This window comes from Bos taurus, chromosome 8 (assembly GCF_002263795.3).
Source record: "Bos taurus isolate L1 Dominette 01449 registration number 42190680 breed Hereford chromosome 8, ARS-UCD2.0, whole genome shotgun sequence".
Taxonomy (NCBI): Eukaryota; Metazoa; Chordata; class Mammalia; order Artiodactyla; family Bovidae; genus Bos; species Bos taurus.
Genome location: NC_037335.1, coordinates 41761124 through 41780383, shown reverse-complemented (window position 1 = coordinate 41780383; position 19260 = coordinate 41761124). Strand labels below are relative to the sequence as shown.

The 19260-nt window shown below is 40.6% G+C and overlaps 1 long non-coding RNA gene across 11 annotated transcripts in view; it reads right to left on the bottom strand.

Moving 5' to 3' along the window:
• The window catches only part of LOC132345950 (uncharacterized), a 287030-nt gene extending 283876 nt beyond the window's left edge, over positions 1-3154 (bottom strand). For 5 of the 11 annotated variants that reach the window (XR_009495559.1, XR_009495557.1, XR_009495556.1 and 2 more), the window contains exon 1: positions 2071-3145. This is a non-coding gene — a long non-coding RNA (uncharacterized lncRNA). Of the gene's footprint in view, positions 1-2070 lie in introns of all 11 variants that reach the window. The other 6 variants (XR_009495563.1, XR_009495564.1, XR_009495558.1 and 3 more) reach the window with 3 other exon arrangements.
• Between the last annotated feature and the right edge of the window lie 16106 nt (positions 3155-19260).

Sequence of the window (19260 nt, the reverse complement as noted above, 5' to 3'; positions counted from 1 at the left end):
TCCTTTGTTAACCTGTAGAGGCTGAAGCTCAAGTAGTTATATGACCTATACAAGTTTACACAGCTGGGAAATGGAAAACCCACTTTGGAACCAGGTCTTTTGATTTCAACTCTGCCCTGCCTTGATAAAGGCCTAACAAATATTGCTGAATGAATAAATGAAAGGATAAATTGATAGATGGGTGGATGATCTTTTATGAAACACACACAATGGTAAAGATTCCAATTAACTTTAATATACACTATTGGCTATAACAAAGGATGATGTCAAAATCTAAATCAAGGTACTTCCCTGGGGGTCCAGTGGCTAAGACTCTGTGCTCACAATGCAGGGGGCCCGTTTTGATCACTGGTCAGGGAACTAGATCCTGTATGCTGCTACTAAAAGATCTCACAGGCTGCAATGAAGATCAAAGATCCCACACGCTGCAGCTAAGACCAAATGCAGCCAAACAAATATTTTTTTTAAAAAACTCTGAAGAAAAACTCAGCATTAGAAATGGACTTGCAAACATAAACTGAGTATGTGAATTTGCTAGTTCGACTTTTCTCAGTAAGACATTAGTCTTCTAGCTGTTCCACAGGAAGAACAGCATGGTGAGGAAGACTGTGGCAGCAGAAAGCTTGAGTTCGAACCCCAGCTCTGCTGTTTATGAGCTTTGTGACCTAGGGCAGGTTACTTCTTTGCACCTCAGTTCTTTGCCCATAAAATTGGAATAATAACAATCAAGTACAACTTACAGAGCTGGTTGAAGATTTTAAAGATTAGACCTATGCAATGTATTTTGAATTATACCTGGCACACAGCAAGTTATCAGACATTTTCTTGATACATTAGTAAAAATATCTGCTCATACATAATCAGTTCTCAACTGTTTATATGTGGATTATTCACTGGGTTTTAGGTTTTAGGTTTTAGCTGCTACAAGGCCGTAGTGATCTGTGGCCTTGATACTCTGCTACCCTTGAGGAATAAGAAAGGAATTCACTCTTGCAGAGCAAGTATTACATACCAGGCACTAGGTCAGACCCTTCACACGTGCTACCTTACGTAATTTTCACCACAGCACCATGAAGTTGCTATCATTGTCCCCATTCCACAGATGGGGAAAATCTAAGGCTCAGAGAGCTTAATAAACCCTAGCTGGTAAGTGGAATGGAAGGTTAAATCCAGGTCTTTCTCTTCCTCAAGCCCTTGCTCTTTCAGACTGTCTCATACTCAACACAGATATGAATGCTATCTTGACTAAATTCAAACTGCAACCACATGCCTTCCCCCAAATCATGCCATATTGTTGAACGAATAAATGAAGAGACATGCCATATGTCTCCGTCTAGCTCCAATCTTGGGGCAAATCCCGATGTCCTAGAGCAGTGATCCCCAACCTTTTTGGCTCCAGGGACTGTTTTCATAGAAGACAATTTTTCCACACAACACAGGGGTGGGGCGGGGGGGGGGGGTGCGGCACGGTGAGTGATAGGGAGTGGCTGTAAATGCAGATAAAGCTTTGCTTGCTGCAAAGCACTCAAGCACTCGCTTGTCTGCAAGCACTCAAGCACTCACTTCCTGCTGTGCAGCCCAGCTCCTAACAGGCCACAGACCAGAACCAGCCAGTGGCCTGGGAGTTAGGGACCCCTGACCTAGAGGAACAACTTCCTGGGAAGTCAAAGGGCATAGTAAGATGAACCACTAAGCCAAGCCACTATCAATCCAATGCTTTTACTCAGGAACAAAAGTGTGTCCTGCGATTCAATATGCCATGTACTATGATAACAGTCAGAGAAGGCAATGGCACCCCACTCCAGTACGCTTGCCTGGAAAATCCCATGGGTGGAGGAGCCTGGTAGGCTGCAGTCCATGGGGTCCCAAAGAGTCAGACATGACTGAGCGACTTCCCTTTCACTTTTCACTTTCCCGCATTGGAGAAGGAAATGGCAACCCACTCCAGTGCTCTTGCCTGGAGAATCCCAGGGACGGGGGAGCCTGGTGGGCTGCCGTCTCTGGGGTCGCACAGAGTCGGACACGACTGAGGTGACTTAGCAGCAGCAGCAGCATGATAACAGTACTTACCTGAGACAGTGGCTGTGATGATTGAGTTGTAAAAGCTCTCACCACCCGTCAAGGTTTCAGTAGCTGTCAGCTGTAACAGATAGGGAAGCATAATGCTTTAGTGCATGAACTTGGGAGCCAGACTGCCTGTGTTCAAATCCTGACACTGAATCACTCACTGGTATGAAATTGGGCAAGTTGCTGAATCTGTGCCACAGCTGCTCATCCGGAGATAAAAGTAACACCTACCTCAAAGGATTGTTGTGAGGATTAGATGAGTACTATAAACAAAGCCTTAGAACAGTTCCTAGACATAGTAACTACTATGTAACTAGTTAGTTTTATTATTAAGAAAATGGGAAGCTTCACTGGAGAAAAAAGAGGTTGGGGAAACATGGAAACAGATACTTACATGTACTGTGGGTGGGGTTTTATATTAATGCAATGTTTTTAGAGGGTGATTTGGCAATATCCAACAGCATTTCAAATATTTTTGACTTGTGGTTCATCAATTCCATGCAAGGACTGTAAACTTCAGATATACCAGCACAAGTGTGTGTGTGTGTGTGTGTGTGTGTGTGTGTGCATGCGCATTTGTGTGTTAAGGGAAGTACCTAGGGATAAGCGAGAACTCCTTTAACCCAAAAAGGCTATATCTATCAGAAGTCTAGGAAGCAACATTCACAAGTAGAATAGTATCACAAAATCCCCTTAAAGTGAGGATCAGGAAAGACATACCCCTATCATCGTTTCTAGTCAACATCATACTAAAGACTAAGCCAAATGCGTTAAGAGAAGAAAAATGAATAAGGATTGGAAGGAAAGAAATAAAGCTGCCATTAAGTGAATGTAAGATGACTGTCTACACTAAGTTCAATAGAGTTTGTAAAGAATTTATTATTATTAACAGCAGTAAGAGAGCTTAGCAAGGTAGCTAGCTATAAGAATAATGTAAAAAAATAAATTCCATGTCTCTCTCTCCAGCAGCAACAAAAATAAATGCTTTCAAAACCTCTATTAGTTTTGAAATATATTATTCTGAAACAAAGTATCCCAAATTTTAGTGCTTAAAACAACTAACATTTATTATCACTTATTATCTGATCGGAGAAGGCAATGGCACCCCACTCCAGTACTCTTGCCTGGAAAATCCCATGGACAGAGGAGCATGGTAGGCTGCAGTCCATGGGGTCTCTAAGAGTCAGATACGACTGAGCGACTTCACTGTCACTTTTCACTTTCATGCACTAGAGAAGGAAATGGCAACCCACTCCAGTGTTCTTGCCTGGAGAATCCCAGGGACAGGGAAGCCTAGTGGGCTGCCGTCTATGGGGTCACACAGTCAGACACGACTGAAGTGACTTAGCAGCAGTAGCAGTAGCAGCATATCTGATTCTTTGCTGACTACACTAAAGCCTTTGACAGTATGGATCACAATAAACTATGGAAAATTTTTAAAGGGATGGGAATACCAGTCCACCTCACCTGTCTCCTGAGAAACATGTATGCAGGTCAAGAAGCAACATTTAGAACCTTACATGGAATAACAGAGGGTTCAAAAGTGGGAAAGGGTTCAAAAGTGGGAAAGGAGTATGTTAAGGCTGTATATTGTCACCCTGTTTATTTAACTTCTATGCAGAGTACATTACCCACTCCAGTGTTCTTCTCTGGAGAATCCCAGGGATGGGAGAGCCTGGTGGGCTGCTGTCTATGGGGTCGCACGGAGTCGGACACAACTGAAGCGACTTAGCAGCAGCAGCAGAGTAGGTTATGCAAAATCCCAAGCTGGATGAATCACAAGGTGCAATCAAGAATGCTGGACGAAATATCCACAACCTCAGATATGCAGATGATACCACGCTAATGGCAGAAAGTTAAGGGGAGCTAAAGAGCCTCTTGATGAGGGTGAAAGAGGAAAGTGAACAAGCTAGCTTAAAATTCAACATTCAAAAAACTAAGATCATGGCATTCAACTGCATTACTTCATGGCAAATAGATGGGGGAAAAATGGAAACAGAGACAGATTTTCTTTTCCTGGGCTCCAAAATCACTGTGGACAATGACTGCAGCCATGAAATTAAAAGACACTTGCTCCTTGGAAGAAAAGCTATGACAGCATGTTAAAAAGCAGAGACACCACTTTATTAGAGGCCCATATAGTCAAAGCTATGGCTTTTCCAGTAGTCAAGTGCAAATGTGAGAGTTGGACCATTAAGAAGGCTGAGTGCTGAAGAATTGATGCTTTTGAGTTGTAGTTCTAGAGAAGACTCTTGAGAGTCTCTTGGATTGCAAGGAGATCAAACCAGTCAATCCTAAAGGAAATGAACCCTGAATATTCATTGGAAAGACTGATGCTGAAACTGAAGTTCCAATATTTTAGCCACCTGATGTGAAGAGTCAACTCACTGAAAAAGACTCTGAAGCTGCGAAAGATTGAAGCAAAGGAGAAAAGAGCAACAGAGGATGAGATGGTGAGATAGCACCACCAAGTCAATGGACATGAATTTGAGCGAAGTCCAGGAGATAGTGGAGGACAAAGGAGCCTGGCATGCTACAGTCCGTGGGTTCACAAAGAGACAGACACAACTTAGCAACTGAACAACAACTATATCTGAGGGTTAGGAATCTGGAAGTCGCTCATCTGGATGGTTCTGGCAAAGGGTCTCTCTCAAGAGACTGCAGTCACATGTTGGTGGGGCTTTAGTCATCGGATCCTTGGCTGGGGCTAAAGGATCCATTTCCAAGATGGCCCACTCACATGGATGGAGGCTGGGTATTAGCACGCCTCAGTTCTTTCCAGATGGACCTCTCTATGAGACTACTTAGTATCCTCAGGACATGGCAGCTGCCTTCCTGCACAGAAGGTGATCTGAGAAAAGACAAGGAGGAAGCCGCAGTACCTCTTATGAATTAGTCTCTAAATTAGTTCTGCTTTATTGTTTCATTAGCAGAAAGTCTCTAAGTCCATTTCACACCTAATAGGAAAATTAAGTTCCATTTTTTAAAGGCAAGCACTTCACAGAACATCTTGACAGACTTTTAAAACTACCAGAGATATCATTTTGAGCAGAAAAATCTAATCTACTTAGGAATAAATCTAATGAAAGATGCTTAAATCTTTAAGGAGAAAAATTTTAAACTTTAGTGAAAGACATTAAAGAAGACCTAACTTAATGTAGAGATATATGTTAGGTAGCCTCAAAAGCAATTCTCTCAAATTGATATATTAAATCAATTTGTTTCTAATATAAGCCTCTGGCAGAATTTTTTTTTTTAGCTTGAAAAGCGTATTCTGAAATTCATATGGAAATTCACAGGCCCAAGAATGGAAAATACACTCCTGAAGAAGCAAAAGAACATGCTCCACATACATCAAAATGTCTCATGAAGTTTGATAGCAATAGCAGTGAAAATAGTGTGGGATTGTCTCAGAAATAGACGAACTCTGCATTGGACAGAATAACAATCCCAGACACAGATCTATACAGCTATAGTAACTTGATGCATGCCAGAAGGAACACAGAAAATGACTTGGGGAATAGTATAGTATTTAATAAATAATGCTGCCATAGCTGCTTATTCACAGAGAGAGAAGATGAAACTATGTCTTTACCTCAGACCAAATCTTTAAATAAATGAATCTCAAGTAAATTTAGAACTTGAGGTAAAAGCCAAAACTCTGAAAGTCACAAAAGAAAATATACAAATATGAGTTGGTGACCTTATGATATGGAAGGGCTTCTTAAGCAGACATAAAAATGATAGCCATAAAAATAACTGATAAATTTAACCACATGAAAATGAAAAACACTGAAGAACCAAAAAATTTAAAAAAGAAGCATAAAGAAAGTGAAAGACACAGGCCATGCACGGTAAAAATACTTTTACCAAGATTCACAAAACGTGTTTCCATATAACAGAAGGAAAGAGAAACTATTCTGGACAATTCTTGTCCATTTACATCTGGCTAAAAGCAAGGATGTGGGAATGAACTTGGTGTATTTGGAGGATAATTCAGAATGCTGGTAATCTGGCACTTTCAGTCATTCTGCAAATTCTTATTGGGTACTTTCTATTAATAAGAGCTATGCTCAGCTACACATGAGTTATAATCCATGGAACTGAAAACGATTTAATAGTAACAAAAGACAGCTTATAAAAGTAATAAATCATGAATGTCACCTTGAATGACACCTTGAATGTCACCTATACTTGTGTCATTAATTGACAGACATGGAAACTGGTCCAAAATAGGAGATGTGATTTGTTGAAGTTCTTACAACTAGTAAATGTAAGCTAGGACTAGTTCTCTTGATTTCCGCAGCATACTCTACTGCCTCTCAGATTATAGTATGAGGGAGTTTAGACTGTACTCCTCAGTGTAGTCTAATTAAGCACTTCAGGAGATTTCATAATATAATTAATATACACATGATTAGAGGCATACAACTTGAGAAGAAACTAGGCATTGTGATGATGCTGAAACCCTATTACCATTTTGTTAGACAATGAGCATAATACATCCAAACAAGGGAATACCAGAGAGTCAATAAAAAGATGATGTAAATCTAGAAATAGATCTATATATGGAAGAATGACTATGACATAACATTAAATAAAGATTATAGAATGTTAGTTACATTTATCATATCCTATATATGTAAAATCATGTATATATCTAAATATAGGTATGTGAAATTATACAATGTGCAAAATTATATACACAATTATATATGTGTGGATATATATGTATGTATGTACATATAATGTGGGTATGCTTGTGTTAGTTGCTCATTCGTATCTGACTCTTTGTGACCTCACTGCAGCCTGCCAGGCTCCTCTGTCCATGGAATTCTTCAGGCAAGAATACTGGAGTGGGTTGCCATTCCCTCCTCCAAGAGATCTTCCTAACTGGGCATCAAATCTGGATCTCCTGCATTATGGGCAGACTCTTTCTGTCTGAGCCACTGTACCAGTTCAGTTCAGTTCAGTCGCTCAGTCGTGTCTGACTCTTTGTGACCCCATGAATCACAGCACGCCAGGCCTCCCTGTCCATCACCAACTCCCGGAGTTCACTCAGACTCACGTCCATTGGGTCAGTGATGCCATCCAGCCATCTCATCCTCTGTCATCCCCTTCTCCTCCTGCCCCCAATCCCTCCCAGCATCAGGGTCTTTTCCAATGAGTCAACTCTTCACATGAGGTGGCCAAAGTACTGGAGTTTCAGCTTCAGCATCATTCCTTCCAAAGAAATCCCAGGGCTGATCTCCTTCAGAATGGACTGGTTGGATCTCCTTGCAGTCCAAGGGACTCTCAAGAGTCTTCTCCAACACCTTAGTTCAAAAGCATCAATTCTTTGGTGCTCAGCTTTCTTCACAGTCCAACTCTCACATCCATACATGACCACTGGAAAAACCATAGCCTTGACTAGATGGACCTTTGTTGGCAAAGCAATATCTCTGCTTTTCAATATACTATCTAGGTTGGTCATAACTTTCCTTCCAAGGAGTAAGCGTCTTTTAATTTCATGGTTGCAATCACCATCTGCAGTGATTTTGGAGCCCCCCAAAAATAAAGTCATCCACTGTTTTTACTGTTTCCCTATCTATTTCCCATGAAGCGATGGGACTGGATGCCATGATCTTCATTTTCTGAATGTTGAGCTTTAAGCCAACTTTTTCACTCTCTTATTTCACTGTCATCAAGAGGCTTTTTAGTTCCTCTTCACTTTCTGCCATAAAGGTGGTGTCATCTGCATATCTGAGGTTATTGATACTTCTCCCAGCAATCTTGATTCCGGCTTGTGCTTCTTCCAGCCCAGCATTTCTCATGATGTACTCTGCATGTAAGTTAAATAAGCAGGGTGACAATATACACCCTTGACGTACTCCTTTTCCTATTTGGAACCAGTCCGTTGTTCCATGTCCAGTTCTAACTGTTGCTTCCTGAACTGCATACAGATTTCTCAAGAGGCAGGTCAGGTGGTCTGGTATTCCCATGTGTTTCAGAATTTTCCACAGTTTATTGTGATCCACACAGTCAAAGGCTTTGGTATAGTCAATTAAGCAGAAATAGATGTTTTTCTGGAACTCTCTTGCTTTTTTGATGCCATTGTATAGGCATATATAAATACGCAGAGATACAATGATTTCTGGATGAGTGTTTGTTGATGAGTGCTTGTTAAGAGTTGATGAGTTTGTTAGAATATGAGATGGATTTTATTTTCTTCTTTGTACATTTCTGCATTGTTGATTTTTAAAATATTGACCTAGTATCTTTTTTAAAGCAATGAAATGTAAAAGATAGATTTCTTTCTGAATAGCTTAGAGTATCAGGAGCATGTTAATGTGTTGAACACATATTCATGAGAGAACATGGACAATGGAAATAGAGAGCACAGCAAGACCTACTCATCTAGAAAAACGGATGGGAAAACAAATCTGCATGTAGGACCAAATGATACAACTTCCTAAAATAATCAGAAGGAGCCTGCATCCTGGATGACACACTTAGTCTCTACCAGCCTTGGACTTCCAGGGCTTCAGGCATCTTCTGCCAGGAGAAAAACAATGCCTGCATATACAGCCCCCTACTTAGCATGCTTTCAGTTATATGCAGCTGAAGGAATTTGTAAAAGCTGCATGCAATAAAGTCTCAAATTGACTTTGCTTAGTCATAGTTTGTGATGTCCCCATATAGCAGGAGCTAAAATTGATTTTTGCCAAATTAATTTAAAAATAAATCAAGAGTGAAATTATGAGGGCAAGGAAAATCATTATCTTTGCTGAAAGACTAAGCTACTTATTAATCACAAGCCCTTTAGCAGCACCAAGCACAGAGTTACATACAAATAGTTCCTATGTCCACTATAATTATTTTTATTTATTCTGTGACACTTTTGGCAATACCTTCCTAATCCTGTTCCAACTTGTCTGAAGTCCAGAATACTGACTTTTCTCGTGGAGTTCTTGAAAATTAGCTGCAATGCCTTAAAGTTTAATCTACAACAACTTGAGAATACGACCACAAACATAGCAGTTTACATCTGATATCTCTGCTTTTCAGTGAGTGTAACTCACACAAACATGTTCATCACTTAAGGTCTAACTCTTCTCTTCCAGTTATATGAATAACCTTTACAATCAGAGATACAATAGTTTAGAAAGCTGCACAGAAAGTACTTACCTACACTATGCGATTCTGCCATGACTGATGACTAATGATCTGTCTTCCTCCCCTCCAAAAAAAGTTTGGAGTAAAACTACACAGACAATGTGAATAATATAATTGAGCCATTATTAATCACTTGTAATCCCTTTCCTTTGCCACATTTATTAATCCTTAAAGGTTTTCAGAAAATCGTTCTATTCCAATATTCTTCACATACCATCTGTTCAAGCACATTCCTCGTATTCTTACTAGGTTTTCACAGATGCCACTTTTTAAATCGGCAAATCTCCTCAGTAGCATCATCTGGCTCCCATCACCCCCACTTTAGGGAGCCCCTAGTCATCACAGTAATACCAGCATCAGAACAGATGTTCCATATTCTCAGGCAGATTTCCCTCCCTCCGTAGAGTTTCTGAATGCAAATTTTGAGATGGGAAAAAAAAAAATCTTTTGGGTGCAAGAATTTTCTGCAATTGCTTCCTCTGTGTCAAATGCAGTCTGCAACCCTCATTTCTGCTCTTCTGGAGAAGATCTGGTCAGAGGGAATCCCTTTTCTCAGGGTGACATAGAGACATAGACCAGAGAGAAGCCTGGAAAGCCAAAGGGAACAAGATGCAAAGTCAAATTATACAAGGCTTAGTTTTTGTTGTTGTTTAGGTTCTGGCTGCCCTGCACAGCATGCGAGATCTTAGTTCCCTGACCAGGGCCCCATTCAGTGGAAGTGTGGCGTCTTAACCACTGGATCACCAGGGAAGTCAAGGCTCAACTTTGTAAAGGTCAACTGGGTCTACTCTGCCATGGAAATTAAGCAACATTCTGATTTGTGCAGAAGGGAACAGACTGTGTTTGGAAGATATGTGGAAATACAACTGTGACTCAAAACAAAATGGAAGAGTGAGAATTTTTCCATGGAGTTAGATCACTGAAGGCAATTACTTTGGATAACTGATTTGTTAACTGCCAGGATCTGATACAGAAATTATCCAAAAACACTCTTTCCAGATCTATAACTTGCTTGTTCCACGTGAACACAATCTCAAAGTGAAGCTACATGCTGCAGTGATGCTGGAAAGGCCCTGGTATGAAACAGGGGTCTGCCCTTCTACACTGTTGTTGGGAGTGTAAACTGGTATGGCCACTGTGGAAAACAGTATGGAGGTTCCTTAAAAAACTAAAACTAGAATTACCATGCTGCTGCTGCTAAGTACCTTCAGTCGTGTCCAACTCTGTGCAACCCCATAGGCGGCAGCCCACCAGGCTCTGCCGTCCCTGGGATTCTCCAGGCAAGAACACTGGAGTGGGTTGCAATTTCCTTCTCCATATGATCCAGCAATTCCACTCCTGGGTATATATCCAGACAAATTTACAATTTGAAAAGATATATAGCAGCACTATTTACAACAACTAAATGTCCATCAGGAGATGAATGGATAATGAAGATATGATATATATATCACATGTGATATATATACAGTGGAATACTACTCAGCCATAAAAAGAGTGAAATAATGCCATCTGCAGCAACATAGATGAACCCTGAGATTATCATACTAAGCGAAGTAAGTCAGACAAAGATAAAGATCACATGACATCACTTAAAAGTGGAATCTAAAATATGACACAAATGTACCTGCCTACAAAACAGAAACAGACCCACAGACATAGAGAGGAGATTTGTTGTTGCCAAAGAGGGGCGGGGGGGCGGGAAGGAATGGGAGTTTGGGATTAGCAGATGTTTATACAGAGAATGAGTAAACAACAAAGTCCTACTGTACAGCACAGGGAACTATACTCAATATCCTATAATAAACTATAATGCAAAGCCCCCCCAAAAAATAGGGTTCTAGAATCAGGCATGTACTAACTTGCTCACTATCTATAAGAGCCTGGATAAGTGGCCTGTTTTATCTGACACCTCAGCTTCCTAATCTCTAATGTGAGCAGTCGAACTAGATGACCACTGGGTCACTCCCAGCCTGAAAGTAACACAATGCCTGTGCACAGTACGAATGCTCATATTTTACGATGAACTGGTTGCATCCACTTCCAAAATAGCATAACAGATGTCAAGATCTACTGGATCAGCTGGAGCAAAAAGAACAAAAAGAACCACGTTGAAGGACTGTCTATGTATGTTTAGTAGAAGCAATAAACGGACTTCAGATATCAAAGCGAGGTTTTTCTGAGTGAGAGACATTGCTAGGGGCTGCATGACCTGCCGCTGAATTACAAAGGAGAGGACGCCACCCAGAGTGGCAGATAGATGAGTCCCAGAGTCCAGATCCAGGTCTCCTGGCCAATCACTGAGTAACACCAGGTAGAAAATCCACATCTCTGAACTGCTGCTTCTCTTTAAAAGAAAAATTAAAGAGGACAGATATGCTCTGGGAAAGTGGGGTGTACCCTCCAGATTTAAGTCTGATTACAAGACATTGACAAAAAGAAAGTTTAGTTACCGTCTTCTCTTCTCCCCATCACTCATTCTTTCTTTCTCCAAACTCACAGACAACTTTAATTTGGGTAGGAAGAAAGTCAACTGACTAAGACCCTTTGCAATCAACAACTGTTCTCATTCATTCCACTATTCACCTTTGACAAGACAGGTAAAGTTAAAGAGGAGGAGGTCAGCAAAATCTCAATTGTTCAACTATTGGAAGAAAGTTGTCAGGCTTAGCAGAGACCTTAATAAATAAAAACTTTTTTTTTTCTTTTTTATAAGTTGGGGAGATTGTTTTTTTTAATTTCTTAGTTTGGGCTCAGGTACTAATTATCCGTATCTTCACCTCAACTTTCTACTGAACAATTACAGTCTTAGTCATATTCTGGCAGGGACCTCAAAGATCTTCAAGAAAAAAAGCTTTCCAACTAAATCCTAAACTTCTTGCCTTTTCTCTCTCTGCCTTTTAGGACTAAGTCTGCATGAATTTGCTAAAATGTATTCGGCTAGCTTGTTGTTCTTTCCATTTGCCTCAGTTTCTCCCTTTGAATACTACTCTCATCCCAAGCCATCTGAATCCCTTCTGTCATGTCCCCACACTCAAGCCTGCCCTCTACCTACTCACACTTCTCCACCCCATCCCCTGGCTCCATTCATTCCTCTCAAAATTACTTTTCCTCTGTATCATTCCCTTTCAGGCTGGGAAGTGGTAGGCCAGTTTATGAGGTCAAACTCCTACAACCATGAGGTTAGTGTCTTCATTGTTCTTTGCAGCTCTACAAATTTAAAAGAGCTTGATTCAGACACAGATAGTATCTTAACACTGCCCAACATGGTAGCCACTAGTCACTTGTGATCATTTAAATTAAATAAAATTTAAAATTCTGTTCCTGTTTATAGTCATGTTTTAAGTCATAAGATTATTTCTAACAACAGAGAAAGTTCTATTAGTCAGCACTGCCTTCACATAAAGAATTCATTGTAATGGTGAGTTGCAAATATAACCATTATTTCTAGGCTGAGAAACTCTACAGGTGCTAAAATTGAATATATTTGTGTGTTATAAGTATATAATCAAGAGTTGGAGTAGGAAGTGGCTGGATGAGGGAGAGACAACTCTCTTTTGACAAGTATATTAGGCCTTGATTTGGGCAGAGGCAGGCCAATTGAAAATAGAGGGGCATTCTCTTTTTAGGCTCAAATGGTAAAGAATCTGCCTTCAATTCAGGAGACCCAGGTTGGATGCCTGGGTTGGAAACATCCCCTGGAGAAGGGAGCAGCAACTCACTCCAGTATTCTTGCCTAGAGAATCACGTGAACAGAGGAGTCTGGCGGGCTACAATCCATGGGATCGCAAAGATCTGGACACAACTGAGGAACTAACAACTTTCTCTTTTTATATTCACAGGAAATCCTCCAGCAACCTATTTTACAGGGGAGAAAACTGAGACAAAAAGGTGTTAAGAAATTTGCCCAAAACTTAGAAACCACAATGTAAACTCAAGTCTGCTTGAATCCCAACACTCTTCCAATTGTACCATGCTGCCTGTCAATCTGTTACCAGGGAAATGGGATTCCCAGTAAAGGTTCCCAGCCACTGGGTCTCAGAGCTTACTACTTTTCTTTCCCTTCAAACTAGGGCTTGGGGCCATGTAATATAGAGTAATAGATATTTTTTAACACTTCCTTTTGAGATAATCCTAGATTCACATGCATTTGTGAGGACTAAGACAGAGATCTTGAATAGCTTTTCAATATGTGTGTGTGTATATATATCTAACAAATCACTGCAGATGGTGACTGCAGCCATGAAATTAAAAGACGCTTACTCCTTGGAAGGAAAGTTATGACCAACCTAGATAGCATATTCAAAAGCAGAGACATTACTTTGCCAACAAAGGTTTGTCTAGTCAAGGCTATGGTTTTTCCTGTGGTCATGTATGGATGTGAGAGTTGGACTGTGAAGAAAGCTGAGCACCGAAGACTTGATGCTTTTGAACTGTGGTGTCGGAGAAGACTCTTGAGAGTCCCTTGGACTGCAAGGAGATCCAACCAGTCCATTCTGAAGGAGATCAGCCCTGGGATTTCTTTGGAAGGAATGATGCTAAAGCTGAAAATCCAGTACTTTGGCCACCTCATGCGAAGAGTTGACTCATTGGAAAAGACTCTGATGCTGGGAGGGATTGGGGGCAGGAGGAGAAGGGGACGACAGAGGATGAGATGGTTGGATGGCATCACTGACTCGATGGACGTGAGTCTGAGTGAATCCGGGAGTTGGCAATGGACAGGGAGGCCTGGCATGCTGTGACTCATGGGGTCGCAAAGAGTCAGACACGACTGAGCAACTGAACTGAACTGAATTGAAATGGAAGAAACAGTGGGAATGGCCCACAGGAAGGCTCAAAATGAAGAGAGAATGGCCTAAAACATCTGGCAAAACTACCCTAAGTAATAACCTAGAATACCAACATAAACAAACCAATAACCTTTTAAATAGATATACTTTTACCACATCATTCGTTAAAATAGTAGAATATTAAAAAATATCTATTTCAGTAAAGTAAAAGATACTTGGCTATGTTATGGAGAGCACACCCACAATATGGAATATTTTTTAGCCATTTAAAATAATGCTTACAGTGCTTTTTTTAAATACTGAAAATACTTATGTTAAAATGCCAAATGAAAAAGGCAGAAAAAACATAATTTTATATCTGACCACGATTGTGCTATATATATATATCAAATATATATATGGTAGCTCAGCTGGTAAAGAATCCACCTGCAATGCAGGAGACCCCAGTTTGATTCCTGGGTCAGGAAGTTCCCTGGAGAAGGAATAGCTACCCACTCCAGTATTCTTGGGCTTCCCTGGTGGTTCAGACAGTGAAAGAATCTGCCTGCAATGTGGGAGACCTGGGTTCAATCCCTGGGTTAGGAAGATCCCCTAGAGGAGGGCATGGTAACCCACTCCAGTACTCTTGCCTAGAGAATCCCCAAGGACAGAACAGCCTGGTGGGCTACAGTCCATGGGGTCACAAAAAGTCACACATGACTGAGTGACTAAGCATAGCACAGCAGCATAATCAAATGAAGGAGACAAGGTAAAAGATTGATAGTGATAGTCTTTTTTTTTTTAGTATGTATGCTGTCAAAGCAAGCATGGTAGTCTTTTGATAGTGAGATTACAGATGATTTCCATGTACATGCTATTTTATAGCATGATGTTTACTTAGTCTGGGGCAGAGTCCAGCCCCACCATTTCCTATCTGTGTAGCCTTGGTAAGTCACATAACTTCTCTGTGCTTCAGTTTACTCATCTGCAAAATAGGAATAATTATAGAACCTATGTGACAGATTGTTGTAAACATTATCATAATAAAGTGTCTCAGCATGCTGGCTATTAATGTATATTAGTATTCTGTTAAATATATTAGCATTCTATTTTCTATTTTTAAATTTTTCTTTAATGCACTTACATGACTTTTATAATGGGAAAATGACTTTTCATGAAAAGAAGTGCTTCATATTGTAAGCTAGTGGTATGTGTTATCTTAAATGAGAACACTGAGAAGAGGCAGCTCACCCATTCTGAGAAAACAGAGGGATGTGAGAGAATGGTCTCTGAGAAGGTGAAATTTGAGCTGATTTTTGAAGACCAAGGACGTAGAGAGGAGAAGGGCAGTGGAAAATTCTAGACAAATGGAACATCAATCAAAGACTTAAAATCTTAGGAATCTCAAGGCAGAAGGGGGCTGGAAGATTAGCCAGCCCATCTTTCCACCCGCTCAGGTCTCCCTCTGCTGCACACCCTACAGATGCTGACATGCATCCAGGGAGGAGGAGCTGACTGCTTCCAGAACAAATCCATCCTCTGGCTGGATAGTTCTCTTTGTTAAGAAGTGCCTCCATATTTAGACGCTCATCTACCACTGTACTTGCATACATACATATCAGAGAAAATCCAAGTCACACATTCACACCAATACACACGTGAGAGTATTGGTCACCCAAGTGTGCTCCATTAAGGCAACACTCCTCAATCTACCACGTGGCTGTGCTGTTTGTGGCTTGACTCTGAGATGCCTTACAAACATTACTAATTCTATAACTTTTAAATGCAAAAATTCAAGAGAGTGTTCAAGTTTTAGGTCAAAAGTAGCACATGATTGCAATAGAGGAAACAAAATATAAAAACAGAGATGCTGTCACTTTTTATAAAAGCATAATTCATTCTGAAGGAAAAAGATGACTTTTAGCACCACATGGAAACTCTTGTAATGGTACAGCCTAAAGAAGAGAAAAAGCATCAATATTGTATGCTGGAGAACCTTGGAAATTCACTAAGCAACTCAAGAGGCCAGGCCTGACCTCTGAGGCTTTATTGGAAGCTTGTAAGTCTAAGCCCTGTTGGAAGCTGAACACCATCTGCCGATGTTAATCTATCGAGTGCAAACCTTGTAGCAACTGTTACCTGTCCCAACACCTCTGAAGCACAGTTAGAACTGAACTACATGATAAAAATAACACAACAAATCCACAAGGAAAAGATAAGATTATTCAATTAATGCATTTGAACATCCAGATAAAATCCCAGAAAATAAAGCTGGGTCTCTACTTCACTGTCAACATCAAAATTAATTCCTGATGGATCAAATCCTTGCATGAAAAATGAAACTGTAACAAGTAAATTTTTTAAGAATGGCAGAGAGGCAAAGACATTTTAATATGACATAACACCGAGAAGTCATAAAATAAATATCTTACATGGAAAAGAATTTCACCAAAGGATAACAGGAAAAGTATTTGTAATTCATATCCCAGGCAATAGGTCTATTTTCATAATATAGAAAGCTCTCCAATGAATCAGTAAGAAAATACCAAAAACTCAGTGAAAAATAGAGAAAGATACAGCAGCTCTTAATCACATGAAAAGATGCTCAGTTGTATTCACAATAAGAGAAATATAAAGTAAAATTAACTCATGCATCATCTTTCATCTATAAAATGGCAGAGCACAAGGAGTGTGATAATACACTTTCATACACTGATGAGCTGTCAATTAGTAAAGCTTTCATAAAGGAAATCTGACACCATCAATCAAAATTACAAATATATGGTCTTTGAGGTAACAGCTCCACATCTAACAATCTATCTTGCATACATCCTAACACAGGTAAAATAGTGTGGGTACTAGGTTATTAGCTGTATCATTGTTTATAAGAACCAAGATAGAAAACAACCTGAAATCTGTTACTATCAAACTACTAAGTGGCTACCTTCAAGATGAGGCAGATATTCATGTTCAGATATGAAAACACCTCTAAGATATATGGTTAATTGGAAAATCGCAAAGTGAAAGTGGAAGTCGCTCAGTCATGTCCTACTCTTTGCGACCCCATGGACTATATAGTTCATGGAATTCTCCAGGCCAGAATACTGGAGTGGGTATACTTTCCCTTTTTCAGGGGATCTTCCCAACCCAGGTCTCCCGCATTGCAGGCAGATTCTTTATCAGCTGAGCCACGAGGGAAGCAAAGTGAATCGCCTACTATAATTTGTGTTAATAATAAAGAGCTATTCAGATGATATAGATGGAGACAGGGTTTTGCTTGTATACGTTTAGAATATTTCTGGAAGGGTAATCAAAACCTCAGAGGTATACTCAATAATAGCTAGAAGTTCGAGTTGGGGGAGAAAGAAATTTTCTACTGAAATGCATCTTTGCACCTTTCAAATATTTTGTCAGGAACATATATTAGCTATTCAAAATATTAATAAATTGAATTCAGCAACAAATTCTTGCTTGAAACTAATCCCTTCCTCTTCTCTGCTACCCCTGTATTTTTCACTCACTTATTTGTTGTGCTTGTATATGTATTTGTATCACCTACAAACCAAGAACAACTTGAGGGCTGCAACTCTGTCTCTATCAAGTTTCTATCTCCAGCATCTAGCACACTGTCTTACACAGAGCAGGAGAATTTTTTTCTTAAGTGAGGTCTTGAAGAGTGATGAAGACTTTTTCATGGAAGGAAGTCTCGTTACTTGATACAGCTGGGCAGGGCTGCAAGACCTTAAGAACATTCTACCTTACAAAATGTCCTTATTCTTTAAAAGAAGGGAGGGAGAGTCAGAGACAGAAAAAAAGAAAAAAACAGAGAGACACAAAGAGAGAGAGAAAAGCTGAGAGGGACTCAAAGATCAGACTAGACTTTAGAGCAGTGCTGCAGGAGGAATACATGTAGGGGGAAAAAAGTGTGATCATGTGACTGGATGGGAATGAGATCATTTGAGATCTTCCATAAAGAGCCTCTTGATGAAAGTGAAAGAGGAGAGTGAAAAAGTTGGCTTAAAGCTCAACATTCAGAAAATGAAGATCATGGCATCTGGTCCCATCACTTCATGGGAAATAGATAGGGAAACAGTGGAAACAGTGGATGACTTTATTTTTGGGCTCCAAAATCACTGCAGAGGGTGACTGCAGCCATGAAATTAAAAGATGCTTATCCTTGGAAGGAAAGTTATGACCAACCTAGACAGCGTATTAAAAAGCAGAGACATTACTTTGTCAACAAAGGTCCATCTAGTCAGGGCTATGATTTTTCCAGTGGTCATGTATGGATGTGAGAGTTGGACTATAAGGAAAGCTGAGCACTGAAGAATTGATGCTTTTGAACTGTGGTGTTGGAGAAGACTCTTGAGAGTCCCTTGGACTATAAGGAGATCCAACCAGTCCATCCTACAGGAGATCAGTCCTGGGTGTTCATTGGAAGGACTGATGTTAAAGCTGAAACTCCAATATTTTGGCCACCTGATGCAAAGAGCTGACTCGTTGGAAAAGACCTTCATGCTAGGAAAGATTGAGGGCAGGAGGAGAAGGGAACAACAGAGGATGAGATGGTTGGATGGCATCACTGACTTAGTGGACATGGGTTTGGGTGGACTCCAGGAGTTGGTGATGGACAGGGAGGTCTGGTGTGCTGTGGTTCGTGGGGTCGCAAAGAGTCGGACATGACTGAGCGACTGAACTGAACTGATGATCTAAACAAAAGGTAAATGCTGAGAGGAAACACTTGTCAGGAGGTCCACTTTTTAAGCATTCTATTGTCATTTCTGTCCCTGTTCATGGTGGGTTTACCTAGGACAGAGGCTGCAACTTCAACAGTAAAGTGTCAAGACACAGGCTTCTACATTCTATAGCAAATTCAGTTGATGCCATCTCAGCACACTGACACTGCTCGCTTCCTAAGGGCACGGTTGGCAGACACTTTTATTAGCAATCAACTCTGCCACCTTCTGCTTATCTACAGATTTAAGGCCACATAATCATCCTCTGCGTCACAGAGAGGGTGGGGTGGAAACTAAGAGTCTTTAAATCCCTTCTAACACTTGCTTCTTCCCTACCAGCAAGATTAAAGCAGTCAACAGCTGTTGGCATATGTGCCCAGAACAGACAGGCTGGACTGGGCTGTCCAGAGCCTGAGGAAGGCCAGTTCTCAGGGCAATGCTGGGGACCCCAGGTCTGCTGGTCCAGGCCTTTCTCTCTGAGACAGTAGAGGGCACATGACCAACTCCTAGGGGCAGTGAGCAGGCTAGGGACC